General features: G+C 36.7%; 1 long non-coding RNA gene across 1 annotated transcript in view; it reads right to left on the minus strand.

Moving 5' to 3' along the window:
* Positions 1 to 1,103: 1,103 nt before the first annotated feature.
* LOC104105764 (uncharacterized) overlaps positions 1,104 to 16,621 on the minus strand; it is a 153,411-nt gene continuing 137,893 nt past the window's right edge. The window contains exon 3 of the long non-coding RNA XR_011412344.1: positions 1,104 to 2,509. This is a non-coding gene — a long non-coding RNA (uncharacterized lncRNA). The remainder of the gene's footprint in view (positions 2,510 to 16,621) is intronic.

Genomic DNA, 16,621 nt, shown 5'->3' on the forward strand with positions numbered 1-16,621 from the left:
GTAAAATCATGAAGGGTGATGCCGTGTATATTATGAGAGGTTTAAGTCACGAAGGGTGATGCCGTGTATATTATGAGAGTAAAAGCACGAAGGGTGATGCCGTGGAGTTTTCCTTGCTGTTTTAATTGCTCAATTCATTTAAGGATTTCCGGTTTAATTCTGTCTTTTCATTATTCTCACTCTTTATGTTGTATTCCCCCACTGTATGTTCCCCTCCCATTATTTCTGCATTATTTCTTTATTTACTGTTGTTGCCACAAGCATGATTATACTGTTCAGGTTATATGTGGGAGTCTTGTCCTAGCCTTGTCACTACTTCGCTGAGGTTAGGCTCGACACTTACCAATACATGGGGTCGGTTGAACTGATGCTGCACTCTGCACTTCTGTGTAGACTTTAATACCGGCTCAGGTTGATCGAGATTTTGCTATTGGTCCGCTGTCCGGAGACTCATGGTAGATCTGTCGGCGTTCACAGACCTTGAAATACCCGTCTACCTTTTATGTCACTATTTTTTTCTTTCATTCAGACAGTTGTATTTCTTTTAGACTATTACTTGTAGTAAATTCTAGAATGCTCGTGAATTGTGACTCCAGATCTGGGTGGTAGTAATTAATATAGTTTTAGGATATTCCGCAGTTATTATATTTCATCTTAGTTAATTATTGTTAATTACTGAATGGAAATAGGGAATTGGTTAATAATTCTCTAACGTTGGCTTGCCTAGAAAGTGAAATGTTAGGCACCATCACGGTCTCGTCGGTGGGAAATGTCGGGTCGTGACACACGTGAATAGTCTAGTAGGTGGTTGATAGACAAAGAAACAGTGTAGGGAAGGTAGAAAATAATTTTATTAGATTTGGTCCGTGATTCAAATAAATTCTTCCTCCCTCTACGTAATAGACTTTGTTAAAAATATTACATATTCTCTAATAAAGCCTACTAATAAAATAATATAAAAGTTAAAATATCAACATTAAACTTAAAACTATTTAAATACTAAAAACAAAAGTGGTAAAAATTTTAAATATAGTAAAAAATTAGGTGCTCAAAGCATGCCCCTCTTTGCTTGAAAACGTGAAGAGCTTTTAGGCAAAGACAAGTGAGCCGTATGATTAATTTTTGACCATACCATTATTCAAAAAGGAAGAAACAAAGAAAAGAGAAGAGAGTGCAAGAGTGTAACCGAGTCCTGGTTTTGGACAACCTACATATCCCAGATTATAGGGAAATCAAGTCGCGTGTAGTTCAAGTGGGTTAAAGGATGCAGTGATGAGTTCGAGAGTCGAGTGAGGTTTTGTCGAGGCTCCGGTTCGTGGTCCTGTTATTACATCACAATCAAAATAAAAAGAAACTAAACAAGCCTATCAGCTATGAGTTACAAGATTCTTATCTATAAGTCTTCTGAAACTTGGTCTTGACTCTTGACTGATTCTTCACGTAACCTCTGATTTTAACCTTGATGCTTGCTAGCTACAGGTGTTAGTTCATTCTTCTACGAATTTTTCTGATAAAACGTGAAATAGTCGTGACTTCAGTCATGTCTGGAGTAGTTCACATCATTTCATCTACTTCTACATTTTGGATTCACTTCTTTTTTCTTTTCTTTTATTCTGAATTGAGACTTCTTCTATGGTCATATCGAACCATGTGTCTCGAGGTAAAACCTGCTCAGACACCAAAACAAAGAAACGAATAAAATTTTTCTACCCCAGTTTTCACCAAGAAAATTTCGTGAGTTTTTGTAACAAAATTCTAAACTGCTTTTTTATTGAAAACAATAAAAGGTCGGGAATGGTGTTCCCTAAAAAGATCATGATGATTTTTTTTTGTGTGTTTTTTTTCCGGATGGTGTTCCTTTATTGTCAAAAAGATGCCTCAACTAAGGATTGGTGTAGCTTATGTTGGAAAACTGTGGCCAGGGAATTGTATGCCCTATGTTGGAGAAGATATCAGGGAGTGATGTACCCTGCATTTAAGATCAAATGAACTAAGAAGTGAAACACCTATGTTGGAAAGGAGACTAGGGAGTGGAGAACCTATGTCTAAAATAAAAAATCTACTAGGGAGTGGAGACCCTATGTCTAAAAATAAAAATCAACTAGGGAGTGGAGACCCTATGTCTAAAAATAAAAATAAACTAGGAAATGGAGACCCTATGTTGTAAAAGAAGACTAGGAAAAGGAGACCCTATGTCTAAAATAAAATCAACTAGGGAGTGGAGACACTATGTTGGAAAACGAGACTAGGGAATTGTGTACCCTATGCTAAAACGAGCCAAGAAGGATTGTTTTTTTTTTAGAAAATCATTCTTTTAAACAAATTGTCCCAACGCTTATTTTCTAAGGGCATGAACAAATGACCCCCTTTTTTAAAAAAAAAAAGCAGACTTCTTTTTTATTAATTATTCTAGGAGAAAATTCATCAGACTAGGTTTTCTTATCTTAGAAGAAAAATTCGACAGACTAAGATGTTTATCTTAGGAGAAAGATTCGTTAGACTAAGATTTCTATCCTAGAGGAAATTTTATCGGACTAGGTTTTGTTATCTTAGGAGAAATATTCAACAGACTAAGACTTCTATCCTAGGAAAAAGTTCATCAGACTAGCTCTCATTTTTCTTGTTATCTTAGGAGAAAGATTTATCAGACTAAGATTTCTATCCTAGGAGAAAGATTCATTAGGTTAGAGTTTTTTATTAGGAGAATGATTTATCAGACTAAGATTTCTATCCTAGGAGAAATTCGTCAGACTAGGTCTTCTTCTTTTAGGAGAAACATTCATCAGACTAAAACGTTTATCCTAGGAGAAAGATTCATCAGACTAAGATTTTTTGTTTTATTATTTTATCCTAGGAGAAAATTCATTAGACTAGGTATTATTTATCTTAGTAGAAACATTCGTCAGACTAAGACATTTATCCTAGGAGAAAGATTCATTTGACTAGGGTTTATTTATTTTAGGAGAAAAATTCGTCAAACTAAGACGTTTATCCTAGGAGAAAGATTCATCAGACTAGGGTTTTTTTTATTATTTTATCCTAGGAGAAAATTCATCAGATTAGGTTTTATTTATCTTAGGAGAAAAATTCATCAGACTAAGATTTCTATCATAGGAGAAAATTCATCAAACTAGGTTTTTTGTTTTTTTATATTAGGAGAAAGATTCATCAGATTAAGATTTTTATCCTAGGAGAAAGATTCATCAGACTAGGTCTTTTTTAGGAGAAAGATTCATCAGACTAAGATTTTTTATTGGGAGGAAAATCCATCAGACTAGGATGTACTACCCTAGGAGGAAAAATGTGAAGAGAAATGGCAAGTTTTATGTACAGTAGCAAGACAAATAAAGGCAAAGATTTGAGAAACTTCCCTTTGTCGGATCTTCTCATTCTTTTTTTTCTTTTTCTTTTTTTTTGAACCACAATCGTTGCACTACTTTGTTCCTGTTTCAAACAAATAAAGTTTTGTCAGTTTTAAAAGTGGTGGTCATTTTGTGGCCTCGAGTCTTGGGCAGCTTGGCTTTGTGATCATCCAGCCCTTGGAAGACTAACTGCATTGGTAGTTGGTTGCACTGCTAGAAGACTTTGTTGTTGCTTTCAAGGGACCTTTACTTTCTGTATCAACCCTGATTGTTTTGCTTCCAATGCCATTGGTGTTTTGTGGCTCAATGAGCCTTGTCTCAAAAAAGAGATTTCTTTTCTAAGATAACCTTTTATGATATCTTGAATGGCCTTTGCTTTTGAAGCAATTTGTCTATCAGAGAGAATCACAATTGGTAAGTGCCTTTTGCACGATGTGCACACTTCATAGTCCTTGTTCGATACTGCAGAGAATCCCCGATTAACCTTGAGGTTATCTTTTCTTGCTTTAGCCAAGTAGGTTGACAAGAGTCTAATGGGTGATCCTTTGCATGAATCCTCAAGGCATGTAGAATGTAACAATTGAGTGTGCTAGCCAAATTTACTTTGTGCAACTGAAAAGCTGGTAGCAGATTTTGAAATCGTTTCTTGCTTATTTTGACAAGGAATGACTCAGTGCATAGAAAAAATATTAACAAGAAATGTCCCCTGTCGGGGAAAACGGAAGGAAAATTTTTTTATTTTTATTTTTATTATTATTATTATTATTTGCGATAACTAGCCTTAATGATCATGACATGCATTTTGGACTTAACGGCCTGATCTATCAAACTGATCAAATCTTTTCTTTTACCTTTCTTATGACATTTGTAGTCGGGCTTGTTAGTGCCAATCCTTTGCATCAACTTCACGACTCACTTTCGACTAGTGGTGCCCCGAGGATTTTCACCAACAAGTCTCTCTCATTTATTTATCTCTACTTACCGTCGCCTTATAGTGCCCGTGATGGTTTTCACTAATAAGACTCTCTCATGTTTTCTTTTTCTTTCCTTTTTCTTTTTGATTTCTTCTATGAGCAACTTGATAGTGTTCTATGTCATGTGACAACTGTTGCTTATTATATGCGTCTCTTGGCATTCTTGAAGGCTGATCATGAGGTATTTATTTGGAAGGTTTTTGGATAGGGTTGGAAAAAAGTGATGACATAAGGCTCAAAGTAGATTCAGAATGAGGGGGTTGAAGACTTACAAATATTGGAATCGACTCTTTCAAAAGTGAAATAAAAGTCTTGCCCTAGTTTAAGATACTATGATTTTTGGATTTGTTTTTGTTTTTCTTCTGAATTCTTATTTGGTGGGACCGAACCGTGTAAGGCTTCCTACGTATCCTTATATTTAAGAATCAGGTCAAACGTAGTTCAAACATCTCACATAACTATATTTTTTCATCTTTATTTTTTTTAACTTTCTAAGAATTGCCCCAGTTGTACTCTTGGGACATGGACCTTTTTGCCTCTTTTTTATTTTTGAAATTTTGACTCTAGACTTGATTCTAAGAGAGGGGTGGTCAAAGAAAATGACATAGGCTAAAAAGAGGTAACGAAGGGTATAAAGTGCTTGGGTAGCAGAAAAATGGCCTCCTAGCCTCAAGAGTGCAAAACGTATTACCTCTTCGCAAATACATCATTGACGAACATGTTCGCCTTTTGGTCTTGTCGTGTTCGAAAGACACTTTCCCTCCACTAATACAAAACTTTTGACCAAACTTCAATTGATTCAACATCCTCAAACGTGATCTTCATAACGATTTGAAGGTAAAGATCCTTAACCTCCACAGGTATAACAATTCTAGTTCCACCAAAACTTCACTCGGACTTTTTTTCAAAGAATTTCCATTATTTATTCATCCTCAAGAGTATCTTTCTTAGTTATTCAATTCAAGACCAAATCAGTTTTCTAAGATCTTGCCAAAAATTCTGCATGCATGCCATGTCACTAGAACTAGCAACAAAAAAAACTAAGCATAGAATGACACAAAAGGACAAACTATATATTATTTAATAGAGGATAGAAGGATTTGACAACAAAACAAGCAACCTAAAATCCGAGATACAAACCTGTAATAACCCATATAATGAAAATAGCAACAGAACAAACAGACAAGACTCACATAGACAAAATAGAGGGATAGAAGGGTTTGACTCAATAAAACAAATAAAATCTTGATCACAACCCTGAAATAAACCAGATAATAGAAAAAACACATCAACACAAACTACCAAGATTCCTTCCTAGTGAGGAGGGAATGACTTTTTAATTGCTAAGCTTGACATTTAGCCACAAATTTGCTTATCACAATCATCAGGGCCTTCTCCAATTTCAATATCATTAACTTCAGTCAACAAGTTCCCGAGAGGATTATCATGCTCCATGTCACCACGTACCATCCCCAAAAAGTGTGCATCATCATGTGCATGTAAAGGATCATGTATGATATTCGTGGCGTCAATGTCCTGGACCACAATTAGTTTTTCTTGTAGCATCCTTTCTATTTCTCTTTTAAAATCTTGGCAGCTTTTAACACTATGCCCATGGGCATTGGAATGGTATTCACACCTTTTAGAAGGACGTTTCTTGAACGTGGATCCACATAATTTGAAGGAATAGATGTAATCATGCCATAATGCTTTAATTTCTCAAACAAGTTTGTATAGGACTCCCCTATTGGTGTAAAATTATCTTTCGTCCTCTGCTCCTCTCTATATTTTTGCCTTAGAGGTGGGTTATTGGACGCTTGAAAATTTATGGAGGATGATGGGAATTTTGCGATGTTGGTGCTCGCCTTCTAAGGTATGTTGGTGCCTGGGCATATGACTCTAGATTATGGACGACATGCTGAGGTGGATCAATAGAGTATTATGGATTCTGAGGTGGATAGCAGTGCTCAGGGGAATCATAGGAAGTCTGATGAGGCTACCCACATTTTTTAGATGTTCCCCTAGGATCTCTTCTCGGCCCTGATTTCGTCATGGTCTCTTCATCCTTCTCATTTGTGTCACTAAAATTACCGGATCCAATTTGGATAGCATGAGTTGTGGCTTTAAGAATTGCTTGACTTATAATTCTTTCTGTCTTGAGGCTATTCTCAACCATTTCACCAATCTTGATTGCTTCCGAGAAAGGTCTTCCCATTACAGACATCATGTTTTGAAAATAGTCAGGATCATGGGCCTAAAGGAAGACATTGATTAACTCGTGGTCATCCATGGGTGGCTTAACTCTACTCGCTTGTTCTCTCCATTTAATGGCATATTCCCTGAAACTTTCAGTTGGCTTCTTCTTTAGGTTTGAAAGGGAATTGCGGTCTGGGGCAATGTCGATGTTGTATTGGAATTGTCTGACAAAGGCTTGGGCCATGTCATCCCATCCCATACATACCAGCGAAATGTGTCTTGATCCATAAACCATTCGGAGGCTACTCCCGTAAGGCTTTCCCCAGAATAAGCATTCCTCCCACACCTCTTATATAGGTAGAAAGTGGACATCAGGGAACATACATAGATCCTTGAATGTTTTTCAACTGTTGTTCTAAGCTTTTCATTCTTTGTGTCTTTTATTCTTATGCCATCTTTCGGGCAAGCTTTTCAATATTTGCAGGAAGATCAAATAGGTACGAGTGGTACTCAGGAGAGTGATACTGTTCTTGCTGGGTAGCAAATTGTGACTCATGAGTTTTCCTTTGCACTACCGTCGGCTATGGGAAGGTGAAGATAGGCATAACAGTAGTGGTTGTCTGATTGATTGTCAATGGCACACTTTGGGAGCGCGCAACAGAAGTTCCAGTTGTAGTCGTACAATTGAGATAAATACTGAGCCCAGGTGGATAAGATTGATCAGACAATGAGACTGGAATGGTAGTAGTTGTAAGGCCCCGGAATAGTTTTCTAACAATTTAATATTTTAAAGTACGCCAACGGCATTTGGGAATAACGTATTAGAGTATTAAAGGAGACCCATGGGATAGAACCACATTATTTCGAAATGAAACGTATATGTTTAAGGTATGTTGAAACATACTAAGGAGTTTTGTGAATGGAAAGAATTCGTGTGGAACAAGTAGGATACATTAAGTGGAAAGGATGTCTCAATTCGCACAAGACCCTACTTTAAATGTATTCTGCTACCAAATTATAACGACTTATGAGGTGATCTACTTATAAAATTAAATCTCTTTGAGTCTAGTTTTTAACGCTTCAAACCGTTCGTCATTCGGACATTCCTACAAGAAGTTATGATCAAATTACCAAAGGCTAGCGGAGGAGCCTGCGGATGCGAAGCATCCGAAGCCGCGTCCGAAAGAGAGGCTGGCAGTGAAGTGCTACCATAGCCCAGGTCCGCATCCGAGCTTCAAAGAGGAGTGAAGTGGGGATGCAAAGCATCCAGGGCCGCATCCGAAACCCAAAAATCTGAGCCTATAAATACAAGGTCGGGGAAGGGGGATTTTTTGAGTATTTGGGGGTTAGGGTTCTTGAGGTGAAGGGACGATTTTGAGCTCAAATCAAGTCCAATCAATCAAGGTAAGTTATTAATGATGTTTTGGGTTGATTATTACTCAATATACATGATTTCTAACATCATTCTTACATCCAAATACAAGATTTCATCATCAAATCCTCAAGAACACAAAAATCACCAAAGTTGTGATTTTTCAAGATTGAGCTACTAGAGGTAATTCCAATGCTTCAAACTCATTTAATATGAGTAGTTAGAACTATTTGAAGCATTTGTTGCAAGTTTTAATGGTTGAAATATTGGATTATAAAAATCTAGTTCATGACATGAATAGTACTTTTGAGAAAATAAGAGAGAAGGTGAATGTTAATCTTGGCGATGAAATTTATGAATACATTGAACCTATGGGATTTGTTACTAATATTGGTCTCATTGGATATTTTTATTGTAGATTGAAGTTGATTAGTGTAGTTCATTGTTGTAGTATCATTAAGGGAAGAATTTGAGGTATGTTGGCTAAACCCTTCTTTAAGAATTGAAATTCCCAATATCCTTGTAAGTTCCGAGATGTTGATTATAAATGGAGTATTCCGATAAGTTTTGTGATGAAGATATATGTTCAATTCGTGTTTCAAATGATCTTATCATATTGCATTATAAATTGAGGATGTGTCCCAAACTATGGATAATGTATCCACATGTTATAATTTCTAGTCGTGATTTATGTGAAAGTTATTATGCCAAGTTGTGTAGTGATTGTGAGTGTGATACACCTCCACCCGCATACATTGAGGTGACGTGGCATGACCGCTTTGTGTGGGGATTATGGTATAGAGATTGTGATTGTGATACACCTCCACCCGCATACATTGGGGTGAGGCGGCATAACCGCTTTGTGTGGGGATTATGGTATAGAGATTGTGACTGTGATACACCTCCACCAGTATATATATTGGGGTGAGGCGGTATGACCGCTTTGTGTAGGGATTATGGTATTGTGGGACTGCACCTCCACCCGCTAACATTAGGGTGAGGCGGTACGACCGCTTTGTGTATAGTTTTGGTATTGTTGTGGCACCACCACCCGCATACATTAGGGTGAGGCGGCAAAGCTTTGTGTTGGTATTGGTATCGTTGATGCATTTCCACCCGCATACATTGGGGTGAGGCGGCATAGCCACTTTGTGTTGGTATTGGTATCGTTGATGCATTTTCACTCGCATACATTGGGGTGAGGTGGCATAGCCGCTTTGTGTAGGTTCTTGGTACTGTGGTTATACATCCACCCGCATACATTGGGGTGAGGCGGCAGGGACGCTTGATTAGAGTTGTGGTATTGTACGTACACCTCCACCTGCATACATCGGGTGAGGCGGCGGGGTCACTTTGTGTGAAGATGGTTACATAGGATTTCATCTTAAATCCTATAAATGTTGTTGATAGCTTTTAATAAGCTTGCTATGATTGAGACAGTTATCTATCTTATCTATTTCCGCACTGGTTCATCATAATTATCTTGTATTTTTAAATTCTTAAATTTGTGTTTAGTTTTCATACTAGTACTATTCGACGGTACTAACGTCCCTTTTGCCGGGGGCACTGTATCTTTAAATGGATGCAGGTGGTTCCACAGCAGGAGAGATTGATCAGTGATAGCAGTACACCTTCTTCCCAGCTGACTTGGTGAGCCCTACTTCATTCCGGGGTCATAAATCCTTTGTTCTTTGTGTATTTTGTTTGGGGTGTAGCCGGGGCCTTGTTGCTGGCATTATCATTGTACTCTTCTTTATCTATAGAGGCTCTATAGACATAGTGTGGGTTGTGTATTAGTGCTGGGGAAGACAAAATATGTTATGTTGTGGTTGTATTACTTGTCCATTGAGACTTTAAAAATGATGAAGCTATTGGAAATGAATTGCTATTGTAGATGTGAACACCATTTTGTCTAATTAATGAAAATAGGTATTATCTCCATTTGTGGATGATTTTGGGTAGAATGAAATCTAACAGGCTTGCTCAGTCGGGTTCACTCGGTTGAGCACCGGTCGCGCTCCTCGGTTTTGGGGTGTGACAGTAGTGGGGATGGATATGAACTCTGGGAAACCATGAATAGGAAAAGGCAGTCCTTGGCCATTGGCCCATGCTTGACACATTTCAGTCATTTGCTGCTTCAGTACTCTATTTTCCTCAACCACGGTAGACTCTTGTTGAACCCTCTGACCCTGAGCCTCTTGAGCAGCCGTAACAACTTCCATGTCAGTTGTCTTTTTTTCTTGGATCTTGTGTTGTCAGCTTACCACAAACCAACCACCTCAAACTTTCTTTACTATTCAAAACAAAGAACACGTTAGAATGGGCTGAGTCAATTATTATCAATTTTTTTTTGGATTTTGAATTTTTAAAAATGGTTCATCGAACTTGATGTGGGTTGCCTACGTATCATGTGAAAATATGAATCAAATCTTTGCGTAGTTCGGGATACCGAGAATAAATTACATAAGCTAGTTTTATTTTATTATTTTTTGATTTGTTCTTTGAAAATTTTTGAAAGAAAAGACTTCTAAAGAAAAAGAAATTTTTTTTTAGATTTTGATTTTTTTTATCCTTTGAATTTTCCAAAGAACGACTTCTAAAGAAGAAAGAAAATATTTTGGATATTGATTTAATTTTTTTTTTTTGAAGGATAGACTTCGGAAAAGAAGGAAAATATTTTTGGATTTTATTTTTTTTTTAAATTGGGGGCCGAAACCGATGAGGTTTGCATACGTATCTCACATCCGGTGAGAATCAGACCCGCGTTGTTCGGTACAAGGCTTGATAGATTTTGACCATTTTCGATTTTTTTTTCAAAATTGTCTTGTATTTATTTATAGTAAAACAGATCATTTTGTACAAAACTAGGAGAATGATTTCTTTTTCTTTTTCAATTCCACTCAACTAATTTTCTAAAGCCAGTCCACAATGAAATCAAGCCTTCCAAATGATGCAGCAAGTAGCACATAAGTGAACATGATGGTCTAAAAAATGATACATGTGTTATACGGACCCGTCCCCTGTGCCGAGTTTGGCTAAGTCAAATACATGTGATGCAAATAAAGCGAACCTACTAGGGATATCCGGCATAAGGTTTGTTCTTTTAGGTTTAAATCCTAGTGAAGAAAGTATCTAGACTGGCTTACTCGGGCGAACAACTCGAGTCGAGGAGTGTCAGCGTACCGGTAACATTGCTTTCCGGCTTAGCTGGTGGTGTTCCCCGCCTAAAATATGTGTGACTAAAATCCTTCACCGGGTGACAAGCTCCTCAGCTATCTCAAAGAAAGCGGGCTATGTCAAGAAAATGTCCAATTTTAATTTCAAGAAGACTCAGAGGTTGGTACGTGAGATGACAATTTATAATGTACAGTTCAACAATATTAAAGCGGTAAAAAGTAGACAAGTAGCACATTAGGCCCACATAAATCACAGTATATTAAAAATTAATAAAGCCAAATAAAATTCAACATGTACAAGCGTGAATTCTAGTTAGTTCCTCAGCAGAGTCGCCAAAGCTGTCACACCTCCTTTTTCCCGAGGGATAGGGAGTTTTTCCAATTTAAGTGACTTTAATCGAAATAGGATTATTTATTTGATCAGAGTCGCCACTTGAGATAATTTATGGTATCTCAAGTCACCGATTTATTTTAAATCCCAAATCAAGTAAAATGACTCTATTTTTACGGTCTGTGAACACAGAAGACCGGGTAAGGAATTCTGTTAATCGGGGAGAAGGTGTGAGGCATTCCCGAGTTCTGTGGGCTTAGCATGGTCACATAACTATTAATAATTGGCCTAATTATCTGATTTATTACATATTTTAAACCTACTGTGCGTTTTATCTTCTATCCACCTTTAATTATTTATTTAACCGTTTTAATATTTATGGGATTTGTTTGAACAAGTCACGATGTCGCACACTCATTTATTTTGTACATATTGTGAATCACGTCACGTGAAATGCACCCGCAATCCACAACATGTTGATTTTAATTATTTGCTTGAAGTTGTGGTCAAGTCGCGTTAAACGCGCACTTGAGTTGGGATTTACGTATCGTGACCATGCCACGGGAGCCGTACTCATAGTCACGATATTTTATTAATCGCGTCTAAAGCATGCTACGAATGTTTATAAGTTCCTTATTCCAATTTTGGATTATTGTGGGCCCTGAGTTATGGATATGAATTTATTTGATGAACAAAGTGTTTTGAGGAGTTAAGTTGACTAACCATTTATAGAAATATGCAAATTATTGAGTACTTGACTAGTAAACTAACATTGCAATTAAGTAAAGGCTAGCAAGATTCAAATGGAGCCCAAGTAGTTGTTATATCCAAAGGTGAACTGGCAGCCCATTTAGTTCCAAACCAAGCGACCAAGTCAAAGTTAGATGGTCTACTACCTTAAAATCTATTTGCAAAAATTTCTGGCCTAAATCCTTTTGTTGAAACTATCAGTTACTACCATTGCCTAAATAAACGCTAAAGCCCAAATTTAATGTTCTTAATTGGCCCCCATACTGCCCATTTAACATATGAACCATTATTCTTACAATTCATGGATAATTTAAATTTTAATTAACCAATACCATTCATTTGATCTCCATAGTTAATCAAAGAGAGATAGCAACTAAATCAAACTTAAGGAAAGATGATGAAACAAATAAATCAAGGTAGCAGAATGATCACATGGGACTCACCAAACACGTCAAGAGCAGTGGAACATTTAATTGAAAAGAGAAAATGACTAAAGCAAAAAAGGCAATATAGAAATAGGAACGAACCTTTTTGAAGAGAACTACAACCAATCTATTCTTCAATGTTAAAATCGGTACAAAGTCTCTACAACAATCATATCAACAAAATTTATTTGGGACTCACGAACCAAGACTGAAGCTCGCTCGAACCTAAACTCGCCGGCGGACTCAAACTCAACCTTGAAGTTGTTGTTTATGTGCAAATGGGACTGCTCTAGGGTAATGTTTAAAGGAGCTTATAGCTGAAAATCGATGGAAAATCAGTTGGGTTTGAGGAGGAGAAATGAGCTATTTTTTGGAGGTCCTGTAGTGTGTTTTTGGAGCTCTAGTCACCAGTTTCCATGGAGTTCTTCATGGATTTTAAGGGTGTTTTAAGTGGTAGAGAAAATCGCCGATTTTTATGGAGGTTTAGAAGAAGATGATGAATGTATGGTGAGGAAGAAGAAGAGAGAAACTGTGTTTTTATTCTCTTGTTTTCCCTCAGATCTCTCTATGTCTTTTCCCTCTCTTTGTGTGTGTACATATATTAAGAAAAGATGAGAGGAGTGTTGAAAATGAATGATGGGTCAAGGAATAGTGACACGTGAATAGTGTAGTAGGTGGGTGATAGACAAAGAAATGGTGTAGGGAAGGTAGGAAGTTTTTTTATTAGATTTGTTCCGTGATTCAAATAAATTCTTCCGCCCTCTACGTAATAGACTTTGTAAAAAATATTACATATTCTCTAATAAAGCCTACTAATAAAATAATATAAAAGTTAAAATATCAAAATTAAACTTAAAACTATTCAAATACTAAAATAAAAGTGTGAAAATTTATATATAGTCAAAAAATAGGTGCGCACGGAGAGAAAAAATAAAATTCTTATGGAGATGTTTAGATTAATGATGAGTTATTCTTATTTACTTATTTTTCGTTATGGGATATGCCTTAGAAACCGCAATTACATTCTGATTTTAGTTCCGTCTAAGCCAGTATCTTGGACCCCATAGAACTGTTAACTTAAGGTAAGTACAGTCTGTCGCAAGTTCCAATATGGAATTGTCCAATATATATACTGAAAGGGGAAACATATGAGACAAAATCAAGGACGAATGTATGCGTGTTTATTGAATATCCAAAGAAACGAAAGGAAGTTTATTTTATTTTTCTAAAGAAAAGAAGGTAATTGTTAGTACAAATGCCAGTTCTTTACAATAGAATTATTTAACAAAATTATGTTCCTAGATGAAAATTATTTTTACAGGAACTAAGCAAAGAAATAACAAATGAATCATCTAAAATTTCAGAGGCCCAAGAACATACAACTCTATAAGTCAGAATTGACGTTGCATTGCACTTAAGTACTGGGAGAAACATTAATAGAAAAAGAGAAATCTACTACCTCTAAGTAGTAGGAGTGATGTTGAGCAAAGAACACTACAGGAGGAAGTCATTAATATTTCAATTTCGCAAAGTAATGAAGATAATATTAGTAGTACTTCGTCGTAGTGGGAGAATAGTAAGGAATATCATAGTTTAATATGTACTCTTAGGAGAGTTTCATAACAAGATCCCCGAAGAGCTTAATACCAAACTAGTTAGTTATGACAAAGCACTACTAGCCAAAGATTGCATTTGAAAATAACTTGGCACGTTTCTTTTAGCAAAAGCTTATTGGTAGAGACTTTTAATAGTCATGCAAAAGGATAGCTATGAAAGTTATAGATTCATAGTTATGAATCTAAGTAGGAGATTGTTAGGGCCTAACAGCACTACAAAATAGTGAAAAACAGTCCACAAAATAATCCGTTATAAATGAATAGCTTGAACTCAAGGCTTCCGATCACCGTTCCGTGAGTTCTTACAAATATAGAACGACTTACTATGAATTTACAACAGAAATAATGGATGAAATAGAGCAGTAAACTTACCTTATTTGTTGGATAACTGAGCTCCTATCTTGGTTCTTCAAACTCTAGGCTTTACCTCCAATTAGAACTTGAAAGGGAGTGAAAATCAATTGGGGTTTGGGGAAAATTTTTGGAAGGAGTTTTGCAGAGATTAAGTCTTGTTATTTTTCCCTATTATCAGCCTAATATATGAAGGGGATAGGCGTTTAAAAAGGCCTCTTTAAATGACCCGAACTGGACCATTTTTGGATGACCCGAACTGGCGCAGTTTTGAATTCTCGTTTAAGCAAGTACGTGACAGTGTGTGAAGTCTCGCAAAAATGCCCATATATCTCTACTTCGATATCGTATTGACAAATGGTTTAATAAGTTGGAAAATAGACTCATAGATCTTTAATTTGATGGGTGGAACACCCAATAACTCTAAGTATATTGAGAGAAAATCCAAGTTATATTTGACCCAAAGTTTCAGTAAAACTTATGAACGTAACTTGTGATGGCTTTCATCGACTTTTATTCCACCAGTCGCTTGAATTCAAAACACAACACACGACTATCATACGAATAACATAACTCATAACATAACCTCATTATCATGTTAAATACCCTGGTATCACCCCAAAAGTACATGCTATAACATTCCCAACTTGTCGACTTTCGATGAAACATTATTTTCATCAATTCCTTTAGCTTCTGAACATTCCCAACCTCTTTGTACTTGTTGTTCATGATCTTCAATATTTGTAACTTCTGGGGTAACATTATTCACTTACTTTGTAAACTTTTCAAATATGATTTCATTTTTGAGCTTACGTCAATTGACTTACGACGTACTCGTACGTATGAAAACATGGGTTGTGACATTATTCCCCCCTTTTGGAACATTCGTCCTCGAAAGTTGACTGCTGCACTTATCAGTCTCATAACCGATAGCTCTTATAAATACTTTATTGTTGGCCTTTCTATCTAGGAAAATACTCTAGGAATAAATCCATAGGCCAGAGCATTCCCCCCTTTAAGCCTCTTTCTCACACCACGACTTGTGGCCGGAATCCTTTCAATCTCGTAATTATTGCAACCTTCTGTCATGCAGCCTGTACGACTTTGTCCTTATATGTGCGCCTATGCAACCCTTCTGTTCCTTTCCCCCCAGCTTTTAGCCAATCTCTAGGCCTCACTTTGGTAACGTATACATAACTCTGATAAGTTGTTCCTCTCGGTGTATATAGGTGTAGTGAAGTTCTTCGTTCGGTACTTTGTCAAACTTACGACTGTTGCGATATCTTGTTTAGCAGCCTTCTAAATATATCCTTATGTCTTTACCACATCTAGGTAGGTTATACTACACCATCACACTTACTTCGTTTTATTATTGCCGAGGTTTGCTACCCAACTCCAGGTTACCCTCTCGCTGCTTATCCTAGATATATAAATCTAAGTCCTTTAGTTCTTCCTCATTACTGTTGATCTTAAGAATGACTGCCTAATATCATCTCATACTTTGGAAATTTTAGCTGCCTATTGTTGATTCACCTTAATGTTGATCTATAATCTACCACTGATAAATTGAAACCTCTTACGTAATACATTATCCTTAGGGATCACGTCTCATCAGGGAAGATCTGAAGTTATTTGCTCGATCCACCTAGGGGCGATACTATACTTCAATAACTGTATTTCCTCGCATCCCAACGTGATTCATCTTATGAGAGTTATTTTAATCTCATGCAATTCATGAAATCCCTTCTTTTTGAATTATTAACCAATCAATGGCCTTAACGTCATCCTCGTATCTATCACAATTACACCCTTATTCTACTACCAGGGCAACATTTCATCTCTTAAAATTTCTCATAGTCTTAGACTCCTCTGAGTTCATTCAGGCGATACTGATGTTTTTTTTATAACTTACGAAAACCATCAGCTCTCTTGTTTTGATGGGCTTAATTCTGAGGCCCTACTATTCTCGTCAGCTTCTCAATCACCTCTGCTTATCCTTATTCATGTCCGCCTAAAACCTTGTTGCTCTACCATACTTTATCTTGCGACCTACACATATCTATTTATA

The sequence above is a fragment of the Nicotiana tomentosiformis genome, chromosome 11 (genome assembly GCF_000390325.3).
Source record: "Nicotiana tomentosiformis chromosome 11, ASM39032v3, whole genome shotgun sequence".
NCBI classification, from domain to species: domain Eukaryota; kingdom Viridiplantae; phylum Streptophyta; class Magnoliopsida; order Solanales; family Solanaceae; genus Nicotiana; species Nicotiana tomentosiformis.